Here is a 26,737-nt window from a genome sequence, read left to right as displayed (position 1 = left end):
AATTTCGATCAGACTGGTGGCATTAGAAAGAGGAAACAGAGGCCTACTACAAGTAGCAATTTCAAAACTTAAATATCCGTAAATACAGAGTTACAGCTGTTTCAAGTTCGAGGTCCTAAAATCAAGAAAAAGCAAGATGAGGAAGTTTGATGGCAAGGATCCGGTAAATTGGATACTTTAGATGGAGCAATATTTTGATCTACATGGTGTACCACTGTTACAAAAGGTATGTATTGCATCTTCATATTTAGAACCGGATCAATTTTTATGGTATAAGGGGCTTTGTTCTCGTAAAAAACTTGTTACGTGGTCAATTCTCACGGAGGAAATGATAGCACATTATGAGGATACAAAGAGCAACACCTTCTTTAGAGCAACACCACAACAATTGGAAAGAGTAAAAGGGCTTTGTGACATATTTGAAAGTAAAATTATGGCAAGAAGGAAGTCTACCCCTCATAACTATAAAGATGGTCGTGTTGTTTCTCCTAGCCTTCCACAACCTACAAGGGTTACACCACAACAATTGGAAGAAAAAAGAGAAAAAGAGATTTGTTACAATTGTGATAGAAAATGCACTAAAGGTCATAAGTGTGCTGAGAAGAGGTTATTTTACATAGATTATGAAGAGGAGGAAGAAAAGGATCAAGAAACATCAAAAGAAGAGGATATATGCCAGGACCCGACCCCAGAGAAAGAAGAAATGAATCAGAACATATCTTGTAAACTATTGGCAAGAATGACCACTCCTCAAACTCTCAAGATAGAAGGAAATATCAAGAAGAAAAAGGTGCAAGAAGTGAAATATCACATCAAGAAAGAAGAAATGAATCCAACCATATCTTGTAATTCACTGGTCGGAATTACCACTCCTCAAACTAGCAAGACAAAAGGACATATCAAGAAGAAAAATGTTCAAGAAGTGAAAGATCACATCGAGCGTCAAGAAATGAATCCGACCATATCTTGTAAAGGATTGGAAGAAATTACCACTCCTCAAAATCTAAAGATAGAAGGACATATCAAGAAGAAAAAGGTTCAAGCAGTGAAAGATCACATCGAGCATCAACAACAAGTTCTCCAACTTTTAAAGGATAGCGCCACTTCAGTGCAAAATCAAATGAAACAACAGGTAGATCAACATCATAGTGAAAAATGTTTTGATGTAGGTGATTGGGTATTTTTACTGCTACATCTAAAGCAAGCTATTTATGAGAAGGAAACGTTGGCAATACTACATGCACTTAAAAAATGGCGACCTTACCGAATGAGAAGACTCTTCAAGGATGAGGATGTGGAAGCATTGTTTTGTGCTATTTCTATTATCCAACCAGATTGGATAAACGAAGCAAGGGATGAATGGAAGAAGGACAAAGAAGTATGGCCACTTATTCAAAACTTGCAAAAGATCCCAATTCAAACAATACTGCCAGATATTGAAAAGGAAGGAAAAATCATATTGGAACCTGGAGCAGTCACATAAACAAGAACCCGACAGCTACGAAATCGATCAATTTCAAAGTATCTCATCAAGTGGAAGAACTTACCCGCTGAAGATTCCACATGGGAGGACAAGAATTTTATACAGAAGCATCAAGAACTACTCAAGCGTTGAGGACAACGCTTTTTGAAGGAGAGGGGCATGTTAGGCCCCTATACTATGAGTGTAGCCCCTTATTGTTATTAGTACAACCCTCTTATTATATCGTTGTACCCATGTAGTGCCCATATTGTTACTATTGTGCCCCATAGAAGCCCATTATTGATATTATTGTGCCCTTACATTATTATTGTTATGTCGGCTCTGATTATGTTATGACCCCTTAGACTCCTATATATAGAAAGGAGGTCTTTTCATTTGTATCATCGAAGAATTATTCATTTATGTAATGTAAAGGAGGTTGCCCCCTCGAAGAGGCTGAATTCTAAGGCGTTGATCTATCTTTTCTATCTTTTCTTGCGCTGGTTCCATAACAGATATGGTTCATAAGTAAATGCTTACGGAGACATGCTGACGGGACCCTTCGAGGAGACTTACGACATCAAGGCTCGGTTGTAAGTTTTACTTTGATTTATATTAATTCAAATCAATAGCTTTTTTCCTATATTGTATGTTGAAATTGTATGTCGATAGCTTGAGGTTCCTTGACTCTTCAAGTAGATTGTTTGGTTGTTTCCTATTACGTTTGTGGTGTTTCTCTACATGTTGTTTTCAAGTACAAGTGATTAGAAGAAAAAGAGCTGGAGCGACACGACAAGGACTTCATTGAAAGTCGATCTGAAGGTAGGCCTTCATAACACCATCTTTCTAAAGAAATTTGCTTTGGTATTGTCTTTGCGGTGACTAGAGCCACTCTAGGGCTAGAGGGGTTGCCTCTGTCTGAAGAGGGAACTTGCCTATGTCACAAGTTCTATCATTAAAAATCACTAGGGTGATTCATCTGAAGGATGAACTTACATTACAAGCATATGCTATCCCCTTCAAGTTTGTGTTTCAAAATTAATTGGGGTACTTGCCAGAAATGGTGGGGGAAAATTTGGAAATATTATGTAGGTTGTGTTAGTGATTACGGTAGATTGTCGCTCTTGAACATCGACACTCTTTCTACTTTGTGTCGGGTTGGGATATCCTTATTCTATTGTTGCCCTTCTAGGTTTTGGATTATTCATTTTGCCTCATTCCATCTGATCCTCACTCCATCATCGTGACCTTTGATCCCTTGGTACCAAAATGTTGCCAAACTCCAGAGTCGTGTTGCTCGACTTCAACACATCTATTCACATATTAGAAATTTTACCATGGTCAGGTTGGGATTCAAGACACTGGGCTCATATTACACAAGTCCAGGTTGCGTGGATTGATTCATACATGACTCTTTTGCTTAGATGGTTATTACACAAGTCAGGTTGCGTGGATTGATTCATACATGACTCTAGATGGTTGCAACCATACCTAAGTTTTTTGTGGTCTTTCTAATTGGATGGTTGCGTCCATACCACAGACCATTTGTGTTTATCTTTTGGATGACTGTGCCCATGCCTTATAAACATGTATTTCATTTCACTATGTACTCTTGTATCAGAGATATCAGTTGTACTTGCGTCTGCAGGTTCTCTGCGAGGATGTTCTATTTCAGTTATGGATTCGTAAAGCATTTCACCTCTCCCACTCTCTCAGCCTTCATGCTTTAGGGGGCATCTGTTACACAGTAATTTGTCACCGACCCCGCATTCCTTGATCTTGGATATTGTCAGTCCATATTACTGACATCTATTCTATGTCATGTTGCCAATTATGTGTCAATATCTTCCTTGTAATCTCAGGAAGAATGTATCAGTTCATTATCCTTGAAGTAGACCCATTTTTACCTAAGTTTTTGGGTCATCGCGTGTCATCAGTTGTCTTACCCGCAAAGATGGTCAAGTTTGCACTATCCCTAGCGAACTCGTCGCTCTGTCCCTGTGTTTCACCTGCAAAGATCTACTTTTGACAAGTTTTTTAAACAACTCGACAAATCTTCAAGATGAAACTACTTCTTGGGCGGTCTTAGGGCTTGTTGTCGGGTCAGATGAGCTCGCCTTTCTCCTTTGGGATAGTTGTTCCACCTTTTGTGCAACCTCCCTAAGAGATAAGCTCTTTGTCCCATCTCTTATGGAACCTATCCCTCCTATAAATGTCTCCTACATGAATGAGATCAGCTAGCTTGGATGTAACTGGATGATAACTAGATGTAATTTGGTAGCTTCAAGTTTCTAAGAAAGGAGTAGAGGTAGAGAGTGTTATTGGAGTGTGGAAGTAGCCTCACATGTATTTTGGCTTGAGAGATGTTTGAGTAGAGTTGGTTTGAGAACTTTCTAGCATCAATCTTTTAAATTGAAGAGAGAGTCATTTGTTCCCTTGGGAGATGGTTCACAAGTAAATGCTTTCAGAGACATGCCGATGGGACCCTTCAAGGAGACTTATGATGTCAAGGCTCGGTTGTAAGTTTTACTTTGATTTATATTAATAAAAATCAATAGCTTGTTTCCTATATCGTATGTTTAAATTGTATGTCGATAGATTGAGGTTGCTTGACTCTTCAAGTAGATTGTTTGGTTGTTTCCTATTATGTTTGTGGTGTTTCTCTACATGTTGTTTTCAGGTACAAGTGATTAGAAGAACAAGAGATGGAGCAACACAACGAGGACTTCGTCGAACGTTGAACTGAATGTAGGCCTTCATAACACCATATTTCTAAGGAAATTTTCTTTGGTATTGTCTTTGCGGTGACTAGACCCACTCTAGGGCTAGAGGGGTTGCCTCCGTCTAGAGCGAACTTGCCTGTGTCACAAGTTGTTGACCATACTGGGGATCTTGTCTTTTGTCTTTTGTATTGATTGGTTTTGTTTGTTTATTGTCTCCCTTATTGTTTGGGTATCATGCTCTATTCTGGAAGTTGTTGGACTACTCCTATAGTCTTCCCACTCTCATGAGTGATAGATCTGGCCTTCCCTCAGCCAAACTTTCATTTTTTTGCCTTCAATCTGAGGTCGTCGCTGTTTATTTTTTGACAGTCGCGAAGTTTTCGTGCCTGCATTGTTTAATGGGTTGCGCCTTTTACTGTTTGGCGCAATTAAATTGTCTAACAGTCACGACGAGTCCTAAAATCGGCTTGGCGCATCTAACTGATGTACTTTTTCAACGACGTTGAAAAGTGCTTAGTTAGAGGGGTGCGACGATTTGTTTTCAGCGCATGTTGCTAGTTTTATACTTGCGACGATTCCTGTAAGTTTAAAATTTTTAAGTTTGTTGGTTGATTAGTCAGTGTGTTCTATCCTCCGAGCTTTTTTTTTGCCTCTTTATTGTATCAGAAGTGTTGGTTGTTAAGATTTTCTATTCTGGGTTTCAAGTCTTTTGAAATCCTTCCTCTTGAACTGGGTGACCTAAATACCTTAGGGTTTCTTTAATGATTGGTTTTCTTGGGTCGCTCATTCATTGAGATCTTTAGACTCTTCTTGGCATAATCTCTAACTTTGTTTGAGGCTTCTTCCTATTCACTATTTGTCATCTTCCTGATTGGTATGTGACGTTCAGTTACCGAACTTTCATGTCTTGTTCGTGTGGTTTCCTTCCTTCACTTGGCATAGATCACATTTCTTCCCAGTCAATGAGACAACTTTCCAGTTTTGCAAAAAGAAATATCTCCTTAGTTTTGAGTCTTTGATTCATTTTGCATTTAGTTGCTTATCATTTATTTGAAAAAAAAAAAAAATTGCATTCATCTTGTATTAAGATTTGAAAGACAATTTTTGCATTAGTAGATTCTTGAGATTAAGACATTGAAAAGAAAAAAGTGTGTTTTCCATTTTCTTGTTTAGATTGCTTGCAAGTTTGAGTAAATGGTAGAAGTATTCCTTTTTCCTTGATTGGTTTTCTTTCTTGCCATTCAACTGTTGTGCATTGAACCTCTCACTCTTCCTTAGCTAGTTGTTCATCCAACGAGAATGGTCTTTTTTCTCATTTAGTTGCATTCTAAGAGTTTTGAAGATACATTTGGTAGGGCCTTAAAACCGAGACTTAATTCAAGATTAATTGTTAAAATTTATTGAATAAACTTAAAAACACATTGGAACCTAACACTCACATATCTAGAGGTCTAGGCTAGAGACGTTTGCGGCGTCGTTAAACCTAGTTTCTATTGTTTTCACTAAGGTTGGGTGATGCCTCCTTTTGTGATTCAATAGATACTAGTACGTATTTGTGCTCCCTGTACCCTTGTGTATATGTTGGGAGACCCCACTAGGTTATCATCCTATTATCCATAGGAAGCCGAGTCTACCGCCTTATGAATAGTAATGCACCGAACACAACATTCGGGAAGATTGACTACCCTATAGGAAGTCCTTTGTCATTTCTCTTTCATTTTATTACCAAGGTGTATATGCAGTTTTACGATTTGCCTGGTAAAACTTTTGCCTAGAATGCCAGAGCAATCACTTTCATTTCTTTTCGAATCTTTAAAAGTAAAAGGATCATTTGATAACTTGTCCTTTCAGGCTCATTAAACTTTGAAGGAGATTAGAGTCATATTTTGTCCTTTTTCTCGACTCTTTAAACATGAAAAGGAAAAGTTTCGTTCCGATTTCATAAAATTTATTTGTCTGTGATAACATCTTACCTATTAATCTTGGCCACATCCTAAATAATATCTTGAAAGGTTTTTCCAACCCTATTGATTATATTTTTTCTCTCGGACCTTTGAGTTTTGGTGATCCTGGTAGACTCACCGAACCCGTCGTCCTTACCAGGTGACAAAGAGCGCCTTTCTCCTGTCTCTTTTGAGGTATCGTCTGTTACTGGTACTCTTCCTATTGTGTCGAGTGTTCAACCTCTTGCCTCTCGAGCTTCGGGTGAGGAACCTTTTGATATCAGTTGGACTCCTCCTAACGTTTGGGAATTCTTAGACGAGGACCTCCCATATTCTCCTCCTGGTGCTTTGATTTCGATGGCCACTTCTAACATGGATGAGTCAAGTCCCATTAGTAGTCAAGAGAGCCTTGTGTTGAATGTTGAACATCAATTTCCTCCAGAAGGTTTCCGTTTCCACACCGCTCCAAATGTGTCATTAAAACTTCGCTATCGTGCTCTACCTGACATACTTGGTTCTACATCTCTACATCAAAGCTCTGTGTGGTCTCGTACTACAATTCTGACTTCAGGACCTTTCATGTCTACTCAGTCGACATTGAATTCGATTCCTCAGATGTAGGTTACATCAGTTACGTCCATTCCATCAATACCCACCGTGTGTGTGGCATCTATAACTCCTTCTATTAGTGTTGTTACCACATCTTTGGTAGTTACTATTGTTACTGGGAATGAGTAGTATCTATTTTCTCTTTAAAATCCGACTCATAACCCTTTAGGTCCTCAACCCCTGTCCATTCCGCATAACCCTCCGCACTACTATGATCACCATGTAGCTCATATTTAATACACTGGGTCTCTTCCTCCGGGGGTCCCAGTTGAGAATTACGTTCTGCTTTCAGATTCCTGGAATCACACTACTTACCACGGCCCGTGAGGACAACCTTTTCAAGGAAAAACTTCGGGCTTGCAAGGAAAAACCTTTCAGGGACAACCTTTTGCCTCCATAGATTCCTCCTTTGTTTATTCAGGGCAACCTTCTGGCCAGCTAGGTCAGCCTTAGTTCCAACAAGGCCAACCTTCTAGTTAGTTGGGTCAGCCCCAGTTCCAACAAGGACATCAGTCTAGTCAAGTCAATTTAAATCTTAGTCAACCTGGCACTCAAACACAAGCTGGTTCCCAAGCTCAACCCGGTGTCCAGACTCAGGCTGGACCCCAAACTCAACCTGGTCCCCAGACCTAGGTTGGATTCCAAGCCCACCCTATTTATCAGATGCAACCTGGGCCCCAGGCACAGTTTGGACCTCAGCCGCAATACAATCTCCAAGTACCTCAGCAACCTCAGGGTACTCTGTATCAGAGCTATCAGCAACCTCAGGTTAATCCTTATTAGAATTTTCAGCAGCCATATGTTGCCCTTGTTGGTCAAGCTGGTAACCAATGGTTTGCTGGTGGTCAAAATCTGGGTCAACAACCAGGTTATGGCGTTAATCCGCCCAACTATAACCCTTATGGAAAAAATCCATGGGGGCAACAAGGCTCTGGTTGGAACCCTAACACTGGCCCTTATCAAAGGCCCATGATGTCTTTCAACCCTCAATTACCTTTTCTTGCGACTTTGGAATTGCTCGATGTGTCGAAGTTGACAAATGACCCTATACTTCATAATCCATATTGGCCACTAGTTCTGACCAAGATTCCCAGTGATTGTCCTAAATTTGATGGAAAATTTGGAGAATATACCCAGACACATGTCATGACTTATCACCTTTGGTGTTCATCTAATTCCTAGCTTGACGATTCTATCCATCTCTATCTTTTTCAGAGGACTGTTACTGGTTCCACTGTGAAATGGTATATTGAACTCGCTCGTGGAACTTTCCAAGAGTTTAACTCTCTTGCGATGGCATTCCTTACCCATTTTCAGTTACCGATTTTTTATGAAACAGGAATGCATCTCCTCACTTCTTTGAAATAGGACATGTCTACCCACATCTTCAATCATATTCATGAATAAGACGACGCCATTTGATTAAGTTCTAGATCCTTGATCAGCTACTGACTGACTGGTTTACTACCTCTTTTATCAGTCTAATAGCCTTAGATATTGCTATGGGGGCATGTATTACTAAAGAGCAAGCAATCGCGCATGCTCAGTATCTTGATTTAGTATATTCCCAATCTGGCACGCTTTATGATGTCTTACCTGATGCTTCGCGACCAGGAACTTCTAAAGCCCCGTCGACGCTTTCTGTCAATGGTGTTATTGGTTCCGTTGCTCAATCTTCTCAAAAGTCTTCCATGACTCCTGCAAAGCAAAAATCTACTGCTCCTGTTGAAAATGCTTCTCAGTCTTCATCTAATACTGGGAAAACCTCAAAAGTTAATGACGTTTAGTCTACTGCAGCAGAGAAAACTTTGAGAGGTAAGAAGAAAGGGAAAGGTAAAAATAAGGCTGATGCACCAAAGCAAGAACCTCCTAAGACTCCTACCGATGATGGTTCTAAACGCAAACCTAAGTATCCTTGTCTTATTTGTGATGAGGATCACTACACTAAAGACTGTCCTAGATGGTCTGAGGTTAGTCGTTTTCTTAAGGGGACTTCGGGGACTCCTACTATACTTAAAGAGCCTTTTCCCTCCTAGCAAACTCAAATGGTGGTAGACCAACCTCAATCCTCTTCCACTTTTGGCTCCCACGATTTTATGGCTAGGAATACCCCTATTCATGTGAGTACTCGATCGAAATATTATGCTTCATCCACCCAGAAGGAACCTGAAGTACCTTCGAACGTTTCTTTGTCCAGTTCTGGCCCTCTTCATATTGAACGACCTAGCACCGAGTCTATCATCAAACTACCTACGAAGGGAGTTCTTCGGAAATATTCCTATAACCCCAATGCTCATGCCACACATCACTATAGTATTGTCAAAGATCTAGCCCAAGCTCCTTCGGCTATGTCCGCTTTGGAGGTTCTCCAGATTTTTCCTCCCTAGCGGAAGTCCCTACTATCCACCATTGGTGGCATTGATCCGGCTGATTATGAGTTAATTACATTCGATCTTGAAAATCATGTGCCGTGTTTGCCTCATCAAATCACTTTTCTCATCCAAGTCATTATTAACTCAAATAATATTCATCGTACTGTTATTGATGAAGGAGCCTCAACTTGCATCATGTCTGTTGCTTGTTGGAAGGCCATTGGTTCTCCCTCTTTGAGTCAATCTCCCAATACCTTGGAAGCATTTGATGGAAGAGATTCTCATCCATTTGGTATTCTCCCGTGCTTGCCTATCACCTTGGAAGGGAAGATGGTCGATGTCGAAGTTGAAGTTGTTGATGCTAATCTGACTTACAACCTTCTGCTGGGTCGAAGTTGGACGTATGCTATGTGTGTCGTGGCTTTGTCATTATTTCGTGTACTCCATTTTCCTCATCAAGGGAAAATTGTTACAGTCGATCAGTTGTCCTTCTTCGCTTCCTCTTCCTCAGATGGCAATGTTTCGTTTGTGGAGCATACTAGTATTCCCTATGAGAGTGTGGGTGCTGGACTCTTTAAAGATCCTGCCCTTATGGGTGTTTTTTCTCTCCCACGTCCTAATGTTGCCCCTGTCAATATGATCTCTATCAATTCTTATCACTGGGTGATTCCCCCCCTCGATCAGGTGGATTCATGGGGTGATGTTATGCCATTGAGCCCTACAGAGCTCAACTATGTTGAAATCATTTCGGCTTCGGTTTCATCTTCTGACTCTACTCCTTTGAGTAGATCTCTCGACACGTATGTGCAATCCCTGTGGCTTGGAGATATTGCTTCTTCGAATCTGTTACGAGAGACATTTACTTCTGATGATGTAATTCTTGAGACTTTGTCTTTTGAGGATCCTCCTTGGGTCGATAATCATCATTGTTCCTCGTTTCTCCCATGTCTGGATAAGTTTGCTTCCCATGTTCCTTCTCAGCCGCTTCAGACGCCCATCCTCGCTCATGAGGTCTTTTTTGAAGGGAATATGGGAAATATTACGCAAATCATGCCCATCAACATCTCTATTAAACCAGGGGTTGTTGAAAATATTCACATTGGAGTGACTTGTTCCCCTGAGGAGATTGAGCTTTACAACAATCTCTTCCAAGTGTTTCACGACATGTTCGCCTGGTCGTATCAAGAAATGCCCAGTATTGATCCAAGTATTGTGGTACATGAGATACCTACGTATCTTGATGCAAAACCAGTTCATCAACGTTTACGTCCCATGCACCCGAGAAAGGCAGCTGCCATTAAGGGAGAGGTAGAAAAACTTCTCAAGGCTGGGTTCATTTACCCTATTCCACTGACAGACTGGGTATCTAACATTGTCCCCGTGACCAAAAAGCAAGGCACTATTAGGGTTTGTGTTTATTATCGTGACATCAACCACGCATGTCCGAAAGATAACCATCCTACTCCCTTTATTGACCAGCTTATCGATGACTGTGTTGGGATTGAGATATTCTCTTTTATGGATGACTTTTCTAGCTACAACCAGATCAATATTTCACCTACCGATTAGCACAAAACTACCTTCATCTGTCTGTGGGGTACTTTTGCTTACCAAAAGCTCCCTTTTGGTCTGAAGAATGCTAGTGCAACTTTCCAATGAGCAATGTACTATGCTTTTCATGACATCAGACACATTGTTCAGCCTTATCTGGATGATCTTTCGACTCATTTAGCTAAATGCACAGACCATCCGAACCACCTCCGCAAGATTTTTTTTACTGTAGACATTACCGTATTCGTCTCAATCCACATAAGTGTGTCTTCTGTGTCGAATCCAACAGAATCCTTGGGTTTTTCGTTTCTAAGGAGGGTATTCGTCTCGATCCACTCAAGGTCGAAGCTATTCTGAATCTCCCACCTCCTTCTTCTTTGCATTAGTTACAGAGTTTGTAGGGAAGGCTAATTTCCTACATCGTTTTATCCCTAACTATGCCGAGGTTGCTAAAGGTTACACATGTCTCCTTAAGCATGATGCTCCATTTATTTGGGATGACATCACCCAAAGGTCATTTGAGCAGCTCAAGACACTTCTTGTTTCTACTCCCCTGTTGCGTCCACCCAACTATCATCGTGATTATTCGCTTTATCTAGCTACTGCTGATAGTACCATTGGTATGGTTCTGGTCCAAGATGACGACGATGGTTCCGAGCATGTCATATATTATCTTAGCCACAACATTCTTGACACTGAGACTCGCTATGCTTATGTCGAGAAGTTAGCCTTGGTAGCTGTTCATGCTATCCAACGTTTTCGTCATTACATTTTGTTGCGCACTACAACTGTGATTTCAGATTTCAACCCGATGACATACTTTCTATCGCGTCAATTGTTGGGGGGGAAATAATCAAAATGGATTTTTATCCTTCAAGAGTTTGATTTGGAGTTTACCACTGCCAAGTCTAAGAAGTCATTGGTCTTTACTAAGTTTATTTGCTCATTACCGTCTGCTTCTGCTCCCTCCCGGATAGAGGACCGCATTCCAGATGACACGCTTTTCTTAATTAGTACCCTCGATCCCTAGTATGGTGAAATTATTGTTTACTTCCAGACATCTTCATTCCACCGTGATTTGTCTAAGGATTCTCGGTGATACATTTGCCATCATTCTCAACCCTATTGTATTGTTGGAGACACTTTTTACCATCTCGGTGTTGATTCAGTTCTTCGTCGCTGTCTGACTTTTGAGGAAGTTGAAAAAGTTTTAAATGACTGCCACTCTGGCACCTGTGGTAGTCATATGTTTGGTTATGCCACTGCCCAAAAGGTTCTTCATGTTGGTTACTTTTGGCAGTCTATCTTCAAAGATTGCTTTCTGGTTGTCCACTCCTGTCACGCATGTCAAATTTAATAGCGGAAGATGTGTGCGCCACCTTCCCTTTTGCATCACTTCATTACCGTCGGCCCTTTTGCTAAATGGGGCATTGATTTTATGACCTATAACCCTCACTTGGTGAGGGGGAATGGGTATATCATCGTTTTCATCGATTATTTTATGAAATGGGCCAAAGCAATGCGTACATTGTCTAACGATGGTAAGACAGCTGCGCAATTTCTATTCATTCATGTAATTACCTGGTTCGGAGTCCCTCAAGCTATAGTCATTGATCATGGTTCCCATTTCCATGGTTATTTGATGACTGAGTTTGCAACCTATTTAGGCTTGCGTCACGATAGTTCGATGCCATATTACCCTCAAGCCAATGGCCAAATCGAGGCAGTAAACAAAGTGTTGGTTACTATGCTTCAACGTACAATTGAAATGCATAAGTCCAATTGGAATTTGATGTTGTTTCCCGCTCTATGGGCTTACCGTACCTCGGTTAAGAATGCGAATGGATTCACACCTTTTCAACTTATTTATGGTCTGGAAGCTACCCTTCTGATTGAATGCGAAATCCCCTCTCTCAAATTAGCTATTGAATTGCTACCAAATACTACTCCAGTGGAAGAACACCTTCTTTATCTAGAACAGTTTGACGAGACTCGTCGATTTGCTTCTTTAGTCATTGAAGCATAGAAGAAGAGAGTGAAAAATCACTTCGATCAGACAGTCAACCCACGTTCTTTCATGAGGGGGATTTAGTCCTATTATATGAGCAAGCTAATGACAAGCTGGGGGCAGACAAATTTGAATCCATGTGGCATGGGCCCTATATTGTCAAACATGTTTCGCAAAAGCGGGCCTATGAGCTAATTGATTATGAAGGCAATCCTTTCGATAAGCCCCGGAATGGGCTTTATCTCAAGAAATATTATGTACATGTTTGGCTTGGTGTGTAAGCGTTTTCTGCTTATTGTGTCCTTTTTACTTCTTATGCAGATGTCTGTCACACCTTATGTTGGTTTCGCTGATGGTGCCTGTCGCAGTACTCGGAATCTTTCCTCCGTGGCATGGGTTATCTACGATCCTCACGGTGAGTTGGTAGATCTTCAAGGTGTTTGTCTAGGATGTACTACGAACAATGTCGTTGAATATAGTGCAGTCATTGAATTACTGACTGAGGCTGTTTCCCTCAATATTCACGCATTGATCATGAATCTAGATTCACAGCTTGTTGTTCTTCAACTCAACGGGCATTATTCCATCAGAAACCCTCAAATTTTAAGGTTGTATTTACGTGTTCATTTACTGGAAAGGAATTTTGATTATATTACATATCGACATATTCCTAGAAGACTAAATACATTAACTGATGCATTGGAAAATCATGTATTAGATAGAAATTTGTGACATTTGTAAAAAAATAAACATTAAAGACATAATAAGTCGATATAGCAAAACATAGGTAAATATATGTATATCAAATGTTGCACATCGCAGTGATAAAAAAATATATATTCGGGTTACATCGCAAGACAACATGTTTTTAAAAATTGCAGAATTTAAACCTAGGAGTCTAATCTGTGTGGTGCTCTCTATAGTGCACGACTGCTCGGATGACACATCTGAGTAGTCAGTGAATCCTGCCCGACACCCCTGCTATGTGTCATTGGTACCATCGAGGGACATCCTCGAATCTCGCGTAGTCAGGGATCCCCTCTGTTAACCCCTCCAGGTCACGGGCAATCTCGTCCTCTACATCTCCACTGGGGGGAGGAATCTCAAACTCCCACTCAACTCTTCGAGCAATCAGAGACAAACGGTAGGCCTTTTCGGCCCAAAATCTGCAAAATTGAAACATAATGATCAAAACATATATGTGAAAAATGATAAAAATTACAAAATCTTTTAAAAATCAACAAATGAATTTGTTACCTTTGTTATCCCAGTGTTCCCCGGGGGGAGTACTAAATCTGGATCACCCCTGAAGTCTATCCCAACATATGGCCAGTCCTCGACAACAACTAGTTGGTGATCCAGCCATTGGAAAAACTTGGGTCTCCATGACATATGTTGACCCCTGCCTCCTCGGGGCATCAACATCGCCCATTGAGTCATTCGTGGCTCCCGCGGAGTTGGCCATGCCACGATTGCTTCCTGTCTCTGGAAGATAGGAAGACGCTCGAGGATGAATGATACAAGAATAGACCCATACCCAAACTGTTTGACATCCCCCTGATGGCACTTTGTTAATTGCCATTTTAAGTTATCTGCTATGGCCTTGGCCCAGTTAAAGACGGTGGGATCCATACAGTCGGCTGCCAGCCGGAGTTGGGTTTTGGTGGCCTCGTGTGGGGCCTGTGAGCCAACTGCTCTAGTGATGGTAGAGAGGAGAACTCGAAGAGACAAGTCCCTAACTGTTGCAATCTTGAGTTTTCCACCCTTATCTAACATATCCGCCTCTGGACACAGTGTTCCCATAAGCATGTCCATGGTTTCTATGGTGATATAGGTCCTGGTCATGCGGGGCCTTTCCCCCCTCCATGACAACCCTGTTAGGAAATAAATGTCTACTACCTCAATTTTCAGCTCCTGTCCTCGAATGTTGAATTTCCCCTCATTCGAATCCCATGCTCCAAATATATATTGGAGTAGGTCCGGTTGTGCCCTCAGACAGGGCACCATGAAGAATTTCAGATTCCCGCAATTCCAGAGCACATCCAAGTAGTTTTGATCCCCCATGGCTAATTCATCATCACCGTTGTGCTCCCATTCCTTCCACTCAATCACCATGGATTTATCCTCAATACACACATAGGCAATCATAAGTGCTCCATTTGTGCTTAAAATCCAGTGAAACTGCTTAGGTTTTGGGAAATTTTAACTATCGGTGCTCATCGCATCTGTTTTTCTAACAGGTATGCCGAGCCAAAATCCATTGTTCAAAAATTCGGGGTCTTCGCGAGTTTTCTGTGTACAGTGGCGTAGACCCTGTTTTGTCCCCATTTAAGATTTTGGGTCATCGCGGTCCCGAGTTGGCGACCCAGGAAGACCGTCGGGAATATGTTTCTCCTAAATCCTCCTAAATGGCGGCTAATACCACCGAATATGAATCAAAATCTATCTAAAAGTGCAGGAAATCGTGTAGTTCCTACCTGGACTAGACGAATTTGCTAACAAGGTGCTGATCTTCTTCCAGTTGACCATTGAAATTCCAAATGCGTAAGGGTAAATTTTTCACTCTGAGGTAAAATAGTGAAAAGTAAATTGATTTTTATCTAATGACTCTTTTTATAAGCCTTTTGTGAAATTAGGGTTTGTAGATTAGGGTTTCTTATCTATTTTTGAATATTTCATGTACTTTTATATTGAAAACAAATCTTACACTCGTTTTTGTGTAGTGATAGGTTTCCGCGAACTTTGGTGATGAACTTGCGAGTTATGTTTTATACTTTTTCGAACTTGGTAAAAACACGAAAAAGTCCCTTTTGGAGTCACCTTTAAGCTCTTTTCTGACTCTCGAAACATGAAAAAATCGCCTAGCTCTTGTCGCTTTGAACTCGTTAAAGGTTGCAAAGCGTCATCTACCCAGTATAAGTTTACCCCTTTTACGAGCTGGGATATATTACTTACGAAAAAGGTATACATTGATCTATCATGGTCAATAGGTTCCCTTGGATATTGTTTTCTACCTTTTCGGGTTCGAGGGACAAATTTACGAAAAGGGACCTTTGGAGTTTTCTTTTCCGTGTCTTTTTCAAACTCTCTAGACATGAAAAAGACTCTGAGTTTTACCTGTGTCAGACTCGTTAAACCCTGACAACATTGGACTTTTCACCATGACGAGACCGAGCTTCTCCTTCATAGGGCTTGTTAAAAATAACTAGGTCGGATTCATATGAAGGATGAACTTACATTACAAGCATATGATATCCCCTTCAAGCTTGTGTTTCAAAAATAATTGGGGTACTCGCTGGAAATGGTGTGGGGAAAATTTGGAAACATTCTATTGGTTGTGTTAGTGATTACGACAGCTAGTTGCTCTTGAACATCGACACTCTTTCTGCTTCGTGTCGGGTTGTGATATCCTCATTCTATCGTTGGACTTTTGGGTTTTAGGTTATTCATTTTGCCTCATTCCATCTGATCCTCGCTCCGTCATCATGACCTTTGATCCCATGGTACCAAAATGCTGCCAAACTCCGGAGTCGTGTCGCCGATATGTTCAAGAGCTTAATCCTTCTGCAGTTTGTAGCCTTACACACCTTCCTCAAGTTCTTTGTCTCATCCACATTCATCTTGTTCCTTTGTTTCGTGTCGATGATGTGGGAAACATTATGGCCCTCCTTCGATTGGTCGTTTCCTGTTGACTTCAGCGCATTATTTAGGAAATTGATCTAGAGACTTTTTTCTAGTACCTTAGCGCTTGCATGCCTCAATGGCAAGTTCTTCACATTCGACGATAGGCTTGCATAATTGGTCTTCGATCAAGTGATTTCACAAGTATTCGACTTCAGATCATTCTTCACACTTTGTGGATTGTACTAGCAGTACCTTGAGAACCATTGACATTATTGGTGGTCTCTCTCGCGCTTGTTAACGATTTACATCATTGGCTGGTAATCAAGTGATTTTCTAGTATGCTCGACTTCAACACATCTATTCGCATATTAGAAATTGTACCATGGTCAGGTTGGGATTCAAGACCCTGGGCTCAGATTACACAAGTCCAGGTTGCGTGGATTGATTCATACATGACTCTTTTGATTGGATGGCTATGACCATACCTGAGTCTTTTTTTTGGTCTTTATGATTGGATGGATGCGTCCATACCACATACCATTTATGTTTATCTTCTGCATGGCTACACCCATGCCTTATAAACATGTATTTCCTTTGACTATGTACTCTTGTATCAAAGATATCAGTTGTACTTACGTCTGCAGGTTCTCCACGAGGATGTTCTGTTTCAATTATGGATTCGTAAAGCATTTCACCCCTCCCACTCTCTCGGCCTTCATGCTTTAGGGGGCATCTGTTACACAGTAATTTGTCACCAACCCCACATTCCCTGATCCCGGATACTGCCGGTCCATATTACTGACATCTATTTTGTGTCATGTTGCCAATTATGTGTCAATACCTTCCTTGTAATCTTAGGAAGAATGTCTCAGTTCATTATCCCTGAAGTAGACCCCTTTTTACCTAAGTTTCTGGGTCGTCGTGGGTCATCAGTTGTCTTACCCGCGAAGATGGTCAAGTTTGCACTAGCCCTAGTGAAGTCGTCGCTCTGTCCCTGTGTTTCACCCATGAAGATCTACTTTTGGCAAGTTTTTTTAAACAACTCGACGAAGCTTTGAGATGAAACTGCTTCATGGGTGGTCCTAGGGTTGGTTGTTGGGTCAGATGAGCTCGCCTCTCTCCTTTGGGATAGTTGTTCCACCTTTTGTGCAACCTCCCTAAGAGATAAGCTCTTCCTCCCATCTCTTATGGAACCTCTCCCTCCTATAAATGTCTCCTCCATGAATGAGATTAGCTAGCTTGGATGTAACTGGATGATAGCTAGATGTAATTTGGTAGCTTCAGGTTTCTAAGAGAGGAGTAGAGGTAGAGAGTGTTATTGGAGTGTGGAAGTAGCCTCACATGTATTTTGGCTTGAGAGATGTTTGAGTAGAGTTGGTTTGAGAACTTTCTAGCATCAATCTTTTGAACTAAAGAGAGAGTCATTTGTTCCCTTGGGAGATGGTTCACAAGTAAATGCTTACGGAGACATGCCGATGGGACCCTTCAAGGAGACTTATGACGTCAAGGCTCGGTTGTAAGTTTTACTTTGATTTATATTAATACAAATCAATAGCTTGTTTCCTATATCATATGTTGAAATTGTATGTCAATAGCTTGAGGTTCCTTGACTCTTCAAGTATATTGTTTGGTTGTTTCCTATTACGTTTGTGGTGTTTCTCTACATGTTGTTTTTAAGTACAAGTGATTAGAAGAACAAGAGCTGGAGTGACACGACGAGGACTTCATCAAATGTCGATATGAAGGTAGGCCTTCGTAACACCATCTTTCTAAGGAAATTTGGTTTAGTATTGTCTTTGCGGTGACTAGACCCACTCTAGGGCTAGAGGGGTTGCCTATGTCCATAGAGGGAACTTGCCTGTGTCGTACTTCATCTACGGATGCACCCATTGTTGATCACTCGTAGGACTCACCGAATGCTAGTCCATCGTTCGACAACAAAGAGGATAAGTTATTTATTGAAGATCCACTTGATCCTTCATCTGTCTTTTCTGGAAACACAGTGGATGAGTTCGTTCGCTTTTCATTTACCCCTCTATTTGATTCATCTGATCATGAGGATGCCGAAGAATTAATTTATTTTGTGATCGTGGTGGTTGTGGTTCATTTGCTTCCATTTTTTTATCATGATCATGAATCTATCGCAGTTTATCTTTCGAAGCCACTGCTTTATGATGATCTACCTGATGATGAAGTTGAGACACCCAAGACTGTCGAGGCACTTCAGCCCGAGCTGATGGTTATATCAGGCCCTTGCTCTCTTTGGGTTAGTCTCACTTTCGATCATGAAATTGTTCAATCACCCAAGGCTCCTCATCACTTGTTTGTATGCATTGAAGATTCACCTCACACATAGATCACACTTCCTCCACTTGAACTGCACGATCCCATTGCTCATGCATTGGAGAAGTCTTACATTGCAAGCACTCGTTCACAATGCAAGTTATCTTTGTGTCTTTCGTTTGCTTGCATGTCTCAGTTAAGAGTGTGCTTTTTCTTCAAAGTTTCACGTAGTGTCACACAACAATGTCATAAGTCCATAGACTATCTGTCATGCACATGCACTCACTTATGTCCCCTGGGCACTTTGAAACATGAAGTGTGGTTGTCTTCACTGTTATATCTTTCTTGTATGCTAGTCTACATAACTGGGTTACTCGTATACCAATCCTTCATCCACATGGGTCTACCAATCTGCCGGTGGCTACATTGGAAGTATCACTTCACATGATCAACCCCATGCACTGTTAGTGTAGGAGTAGGAGTAGTGTTTGCTTTCAGTTGTTTTCTTACATGCTTGTTTGCTTTCATGTTTTGATTGCTTGTTTGTCTGCATGTTTGTTTGTTTACTTGCCTCACTTTCATTTTTTCTTCTGCTCTTGCTTGGTTTTGTTTATTGTTAGTTCTTTTGCTTGTTTCGCTCATAGGTTAGTTTTACATGAAACCATGTGTGACTCATGAAACAAGCTGGGTAAAGTATAAGAGGGTTTGTATAACTATCACTACTTGGTTATCTATCATCTTTCCTCTGTATGATGAACTTGTTACTCTTAGTCCATGATATGTCGAAGGAAAATACGTACTCTTCAAAGTGAACCTTGGTGCAAACACAACGCTTGCACGCTAACTAGCGTCACCTTCTCTAGGCGATTGTTTTTGGGTTAACCCTTGTAAGCTTAGTCAACTAGAGTAAGGTGAGGGAGAAAAACTTAACAGGCACGTCAGAGATATAATAAACTTCTTCTCTGCTGGGACAACCTCCTCTGCTCTCAATAAGTTGAGATACCTCTTCCGCCTCTAAAATGAATAAGTGTTATGCATAGTGAAAAAAAAATGAAAAATGAAAAATGAATAAGGAGAAAGAAGAGAAAGACTTCCTACGCAGGGAGGTGATAATAGTAACTTTTCTGGGGTACTAACCAGGCTCACTGGTAGTGGAGCCATGCTTGTGTTCCTATGTTACTCCACCAGGGTACTGTCTAGGTCTACTAGCAGTGGAGCAACACTAGAGATGAAACTAAGACTCTGACGACTATACTGCTTGTGAATGTATATACCCCTCAACCCGAATAAAAAAAATTGTGTTTCCTTGGCTTGGAATGTGTGTCAATCGACCAAGAGTCTAGCAGATGCTACATCTTACATCAAGTTAGTGTGAATCCAAGATGAGTTGAGAGCTGAACAATACTTCCAGAGGTGTTAGACTTTATTTTCATGAACAAGGTCCATTCAGAGAGTTGGAGTTCTACCAGTGTGTCACCAAGTGTTGTAGTGGCTATAACCACCCTCCAAAATTTTTCCTTAACCTGTTTTGGAGCCTCGCTACCAACCTTCACAGCAGCTTTCCTTGCTTCGTCAAGTCCTCAAGCTTCAGTGTTTTTCTTGCTCAAAGGCAGCCTGTCGATCACAGTTTGATCTTTTCCCTTCATAGGCTGCTCATCCGGACTTGGTCTAGTTACAGGTTGAGAAAATTCCCCTTGAAAATTGTGCATTTATGGAGGGAAACCATCCTTCCCTCCAGAAATTGCGCAATCCTCTCTAACAGCCTGCTGGGCTCCAGGATTGCGCAATCCTGCCAGCCAACCCTCCTAGCAGGATTTGTGCAAATTTTCCCAGTAGCAGGTTGTTCAGCCCAATATGTGCACAAATCTGGGCAATAGTCAGCTACTCAGCCAAAAAATAACACAAATCTCCTGGGAAGCCAGTCCAACTCCCAACCAGAAATGCACATTTTTCTCCAGCAGTCAAGCAGTCTCTTGCATGAGAAACTGAGTTGATTGTTCCCTCCGGGACTGAGCAAAATAGACTTGCATGCATGGGCTTCTTCTCCCAAGGCAGCATGTAAAGGCATCCCTTGTTTCAGGGATCTATGTTTAGCAGTTGGAGGTTACATGCAAGGAACAATTCATAAACCTCCCTCCAAGTGTCAATTCCCCTACATTTGTGGCATGCGCGTCACAACCTCGATGTTATCAAAACTCATCAACCGGATGCTGCAGAGCTCATTCTTCACATCAACCTTGTAGCTCTGAGATCCCACATCACATATAGGAGCAGTCGACACATTCAACTCAGCTGTTTTGGTGTAAGCTCACTTCCCATGCCTTGTGCTGCATTTCCATCGCTTTTTGTGTATTTGCTTTTGTGAGTGTTGTTTGCTTGATTTCTTTCAACATTTGCTGTCATTTACATATATTATAGCTTGTCCTAGATCTGTTTCAATTTCCGTTGCTATCTCACTGCTGTTGCATGCATGAAACTGTTTTGCACGGACGTTCACCCAACCGGCGAATGACCTCACCCACATGGATGTTGATTTATTTTCTCAATATTCCATTCATGTTTTGCATGCACTACTTATCACTTGTGATATCACTTAGTGTCTCTATGCATTTCATTCAATTACTTTCTTTCAATTGCCCATCGACGAGTCGGGCCAACCTTGGCCCGGTCTCTACCTTCACCAAGGCTGCATTGCACAATTTGGAGAAGGAAGGCTCACCTTCCTCCCCATATTTGTGCATTTTGGCCCAGCACTAGCCTCTTGGACTAAATTGCACATTTCTGGAGGACATTGGCTGCTTGGCCCAAAAATTTGCGCAAGTCTGTCCCTGGGTCGATAGTCTTTCCCAGCTGGAATTGCGCATTGTACAATCCTAGCAATCGACTGACCAACTAGATTGCACATTTCATAGTTCTAGCATTCAGTCAGTCTCCCAACAGCCCGAAATGTGCCTTGTGTAGTCTTAGCAGTCAGTCTCCTGACCTCCCGGCCGAAATTTCACAACCTTCATGATTATTCACCTAGGTATGTTGCAAGTCAGTTCTCATGTTCCTTTTGGTTTTCAACTGACAGATTTCTTACTATGAGTGTTTCCATGTCTCCAGGTATCACAAGTGTTCTTCTGTCTCTCAGCAATACAGGTACAATGGTTTCCAAGAGATCAGAGATGAAGACACTATTTATAGCACGCTTGGGGAAGCAGTCGATCAAGTGTCCATGGGCTTACCTACTCACGAAGACATCAAGTTGTTCATGGACAAGGACATCAAGCAGCAGCATCACAACGAGCAACATCACAGTGAGTGACATCATGAACAATAGCGGAAGGCAACATACCGAATGTAGCGAACACAACGAATGTAGAAAATGCAGCAAATGCAAGAGGAAGGTTGTTGACAACATAGAGGTAGAGAAAAGCTGCAAGATCAAGTAGATCCACTGATAATGAAAGAAAATTTGGAGACTCAGGCTATGAAGTGACGACGCGACATGAAGCTCGTGCGAAAGAAGAAGATGGAACAAAGAAGGAGTTACATGTTTGGAAGCAGAAACTTAGGAAGAACATGAAGCTGCATAGATAGTTCAATGAGTTGTAGCAGGAACAGGAACAACAGTGGATGAAACATGCACTCGCGAATAAAATTGCACCAATATGATTTAAGTATCTATCCCAGCAGCTGACATAGAGAAAACATGGTGAGAAATGTTGTTGATCGTATGCAAGGGATCCAACAGCATGCATGTCGTTGAGCACACGCATGCAATCCAACCCATTCAACGCACTCACCAAGGCGAAGACAAGAAGCAAGTTCAACCGGGGATGAACATGTACTTCAAAAATTTGATGTGCATGACCACCAACACACACTTGAAGATCAGCACGGACACTATGCATCCGTGTGTTGCTAGTTCAACCATACCCAAGAAGACCATGCCCATGTTAGCATATGAGTTGGATGAAGGGGCTGAACCAATGCACCAATTGCAACAAAGGCAAGATTTCACTTTAGCAAGATGTCACCATGAGGTGCATGCACATCATCACAGACGACCAAGCTTAGCATCAGCTCACCACCTTCACCATCACAAGCATGTCAAAGAGTTGGTCTCGTCACAGCGGATTGAGTGACAATGATGTCTTGCAAAGCTTGCTCAAGCCATGTTGTCTCATAGGAGTACATGTGCATTGTAATGTTGAATCATGTCAAGTGTAAGTCGAGTGTCAACAATTGGATGGAACAATCATAGAGTAGGTGAAGAGTCATGAGGGTAGTTGAACTGTCACAAAGGGGAATGTTAAGGGTCATCCCACCTTTTGCTATATATAGTCCCTCATAACTCACTGTAAGGGCTTTTGGTAAGCCAAGCTTCTACTAAGACTATCTTGAAGAAGGCTTGGACAATATTGTAACGTGCTTTGGCTTCTCCACTACATGGAGCTAGTACATCTCTTTGGAGGAGCAGGTGGATGTGGCTGTAACGTTCCACTAATGGGGCTAGCAGGTTTAGAGGGTGTATTGTATGATTGTGACTTACATTTCTTTATATAATAAAAGTCAACACATTTTCATGCATATGTTGTTATTGTAGTTGGACTGCTCCGATTGCCTTAATGATATATGTTGTTTAACTTACATACTTGTATTTGAACTTATTTATATGCAATTATATGAATCTTATTGTTAATGTGTTACATATGTTGTTAATGTTGTCACCATCCATGTCAACTTCTCTACCGGAAATCAGACAGACCTTTCTATGAACCTTGTTATATCAATCGTCACACTTGTCTTGAACTGATCCATGAGTGTTGTTCGTGTTATCTTACCTTGTATGTTGTGATTGTCTCATCCGTGTCAACTGCTCTGCCGTAAGCTATGCATGTCCTTTGTGTTATGTGTTCCTAGCCGAGTTGGGACTGATCCCTTTCAACCTGGAACTCACCTTCACCTTCCTCTCCGTTTGAAGTTTTGGAACCTCTCATACTCATTCCTTGAATCACTGCATCAGTCACACCCTTGCTATTGACAGAGTTATCTTACTTGCCTCTATGTGACATCACGGTCAAGGCATTACCTTACGACCCACTGATGGGACTCCTACACCATATGGTCTGAGATCTAATTGGGACTTCTTACCGGGGAGATCCCCTTGACATGTTGGTGGGTCCAAAACTGTCAACACACTCATATATTGGTTAGTATTTCAATTACTAAATAACTTTTCAAAAACAATCAAATCTAAATTAAAAAATTTGAATTCTTGCCAACCTTTTTGCCACAATTGTTAGTATTCCAATTACTAAATAAATTTTAAAAAACAATTAAATCTAAATTTAAAAGTTTGAATTCTTGTCAACCTTGTTGCCAAAATTGTCTTTTTTACTTAAGTGAGTGTCCTAAGCCTATTTGCATTAATTTACCAAATTTTAACTTATATGGCTAGAGCAACCTAGATCCAAGCACTAAGAGGGATCAAATCCCTTGAGATGAAAACCTCTTTTAGAGTGAAAATGGTTGTGATCCCTCTAAACACTTAACTGTGGATCTAGGTTGGTTTAATCCCCCCCTTTAAATATGTCATATTCCACATGAATAGCCACATGGACTTCACTCAATGAACCTCTGACATAGCACATGCGTTCATGACATACTAAACAATACCCTTAATTTGACTATATATTGGAAAATACCTCTAAAAGTCCCATTATTTAACCCCCTACCAATACTAATCCAATACACCTTCCCAATTTAAAACACACATACTTATATTTGTCATTAACTTTGAACTCCATTTTTTATACATGCCAAAATAAAAACCTTTACCACCTATTATATGCTCAATATTATGTCATTTTTTCCTCAATATATATCCATCAAGTCAAGTTTACGTTAACTACCCAACAAAAATTAATAATTAAAATTAATAATGTAGAATTTTTATTTTTGTCATTTTAATTTGAAGTCATTTTTATTTTAACCTAGAGTTGTTTTCATTTTATTGTACTAAGTCAAAATATGTTTACATGACATTACAACATCTCTATGCCTATTATATGTGACATTATCTACTCTAGATGTTATAGGTTGCAATCAATTATGAATAGAGCTTACTCTTTTTTCTTATTTGTCAACTAATTAACAATAATTAATTTTATAATTTCATTAATAACTCATAAACATAAATAAGTATTTATTATTTTTTAATTAAATAATGAATTAGTAAACTTTAATTCCTATTTTAATGACAACTTACCATCAAAAGTTATATTTGTTATTTTATTATAACATAGTATAAAATCAACAATAATTTTAATTTTTAATTTGAATTAAATAAATTTAAATTTATTTTAAAACATATTATATTTTATAATTTTAGTTAAAAATAAAAACAAATTTATTTAAAATAATTATATTTTTTGTAAGTTTGGCAAGACTACATCTTCATCATGTCCAATATATCACTCTCATCGGGGAATTGAACCGGTGACTTCACATCAAGGAGTGAATTAACAAAACACTCAACATCAATGAGTGAATTTACAAAACACTCAATCACCATCTATCCAAGACCTTATAGACAAATAATTTTGTATTTTTAATTTAAAATTATTTATTTTATACTAAATACCAACTTTTTCTATATACTTGATTATAAGATATTTCTTTACAAAATTATTAAATTTTTAGAAAAGGAAAAACCTTGATTTTATTGTATGATATATATATATATATATATATATATATATATATATATATATATATATATATATATATATATATATATATATATATTTAACTTGATTATAAGATATTTCTTTACACCATTATTAAAATTTTAGGAAAAAAAAATCTATTTTATTGTATTAAAAAAATATTATTTAAAAGATTCCATTTTATTGTATTGAAAAACATAATTTTTATTATTTTATATTTAGCAGACCATTTGAAGACTTTAATCTCTTGGTCTCTAATCTTTGGTCGGTCTTCAATCTAAAGGGCCTATGGCAAGAGATCATTTTTTCCAAATACACCCAGACAACCAACCTAGAAGAATGGATAACGACAGGGGCTCCTACACAAGTTAGATCTTCTTATATATGGCATAGTTGAATGAAAACTCAACCTTGGTTTTGCTCTAATTTACGTTGGTAGGTGGTGACGACTCTAAGGTTATCATTGGTGTTGATGCAATAAAGGGGTATGCTAGTAACCATATCCTCTCTCTTCCATTAATTCTAAGCCTCAATAGCCTCATATTTGACACATTGGCTAGCCTTGGAGGTAGGAAACATGCTTCGTTTTCTACTTCTTGATGTCCCCATGCTTGGGAGATTGGTCTTCCATGTTTTTCCACGCTGAATGGGAACTATATTGCCAATATTTGGGTGAGGATGGCATCTCTCTAACGCTGAAATTGGAAAATCTTGTCTGGGATGGGCTTGTGGCAAAATGAAGCATTTCGCTAAGGAAGCATACTCCTATATCTCAATGAACACTCCCCCAACCCGACTGTTGATTGGACTGCTCGAATGTGGAAGTGGGAGCCCCCCTCAAGCTCAAATGCTTCATTTGGTTGACTATTCACAACCACATTTTAACTTGGGGAAACTTGTTGAATCATGGCTTTTAAGGGCCGGGCAGATGCTCTCTTTGTAGGTTGGTTGTAGAAGACTGTCCTCATCGCTTTCTCCTTTTCCCTTTTATGATGGCTATCAAGGAGGAAGCTTCTATAGTGGCTATCTGGGAGGAAGTCCTTAGTACCCTAAATATCAACAACCCGATTAATCGCTCATCCATTCTTTCATGCCTCACTTCCTGGACTACTTTCTAGAGTGTTTATAGAGCTTTACCCCTATACATCTTTTGGGGGATTTGGATGTGTCACAATGAAATTATTTTTGAGGACAGACAACCTGGCATCAAAACATCTTGCCTCTCTATTATTTCATATTTCCTAGAGATTGGTCCCTAGAACCCATGGCTCATTCTATGTATGTTTTTTTTCAAGACTTGGAGACCAAATTCCCTATCGGTTTCTTTGATGGGGCCTCTTCACAAGTGTTGCACTGGATGTGGGGTCATATTAGGATCAATCCTTCAGAAGCATATAATTTTTTCCGGTATGGAGGGGCTGGCACCAACTACAGAGCAAAATTGAT

This window comes from Pinus tabuliformis, chromosome J (assembly GCF_031772625.1).
Source record: "Pinus tabuliformis cultivar Carrire ecotype Pingquan chromosome J, CPIR1, whole genome shotgun sequence".
Classification (NCBI taxonomy): Eukaryota; Viridiplantae; Streptophyta; class Pinopsida; order Pinales; family Pinaceae; genus Pinus; species Pinus tabuliformis.
This window is presented reverse-complemented; position numbering follows the sequence as displayed.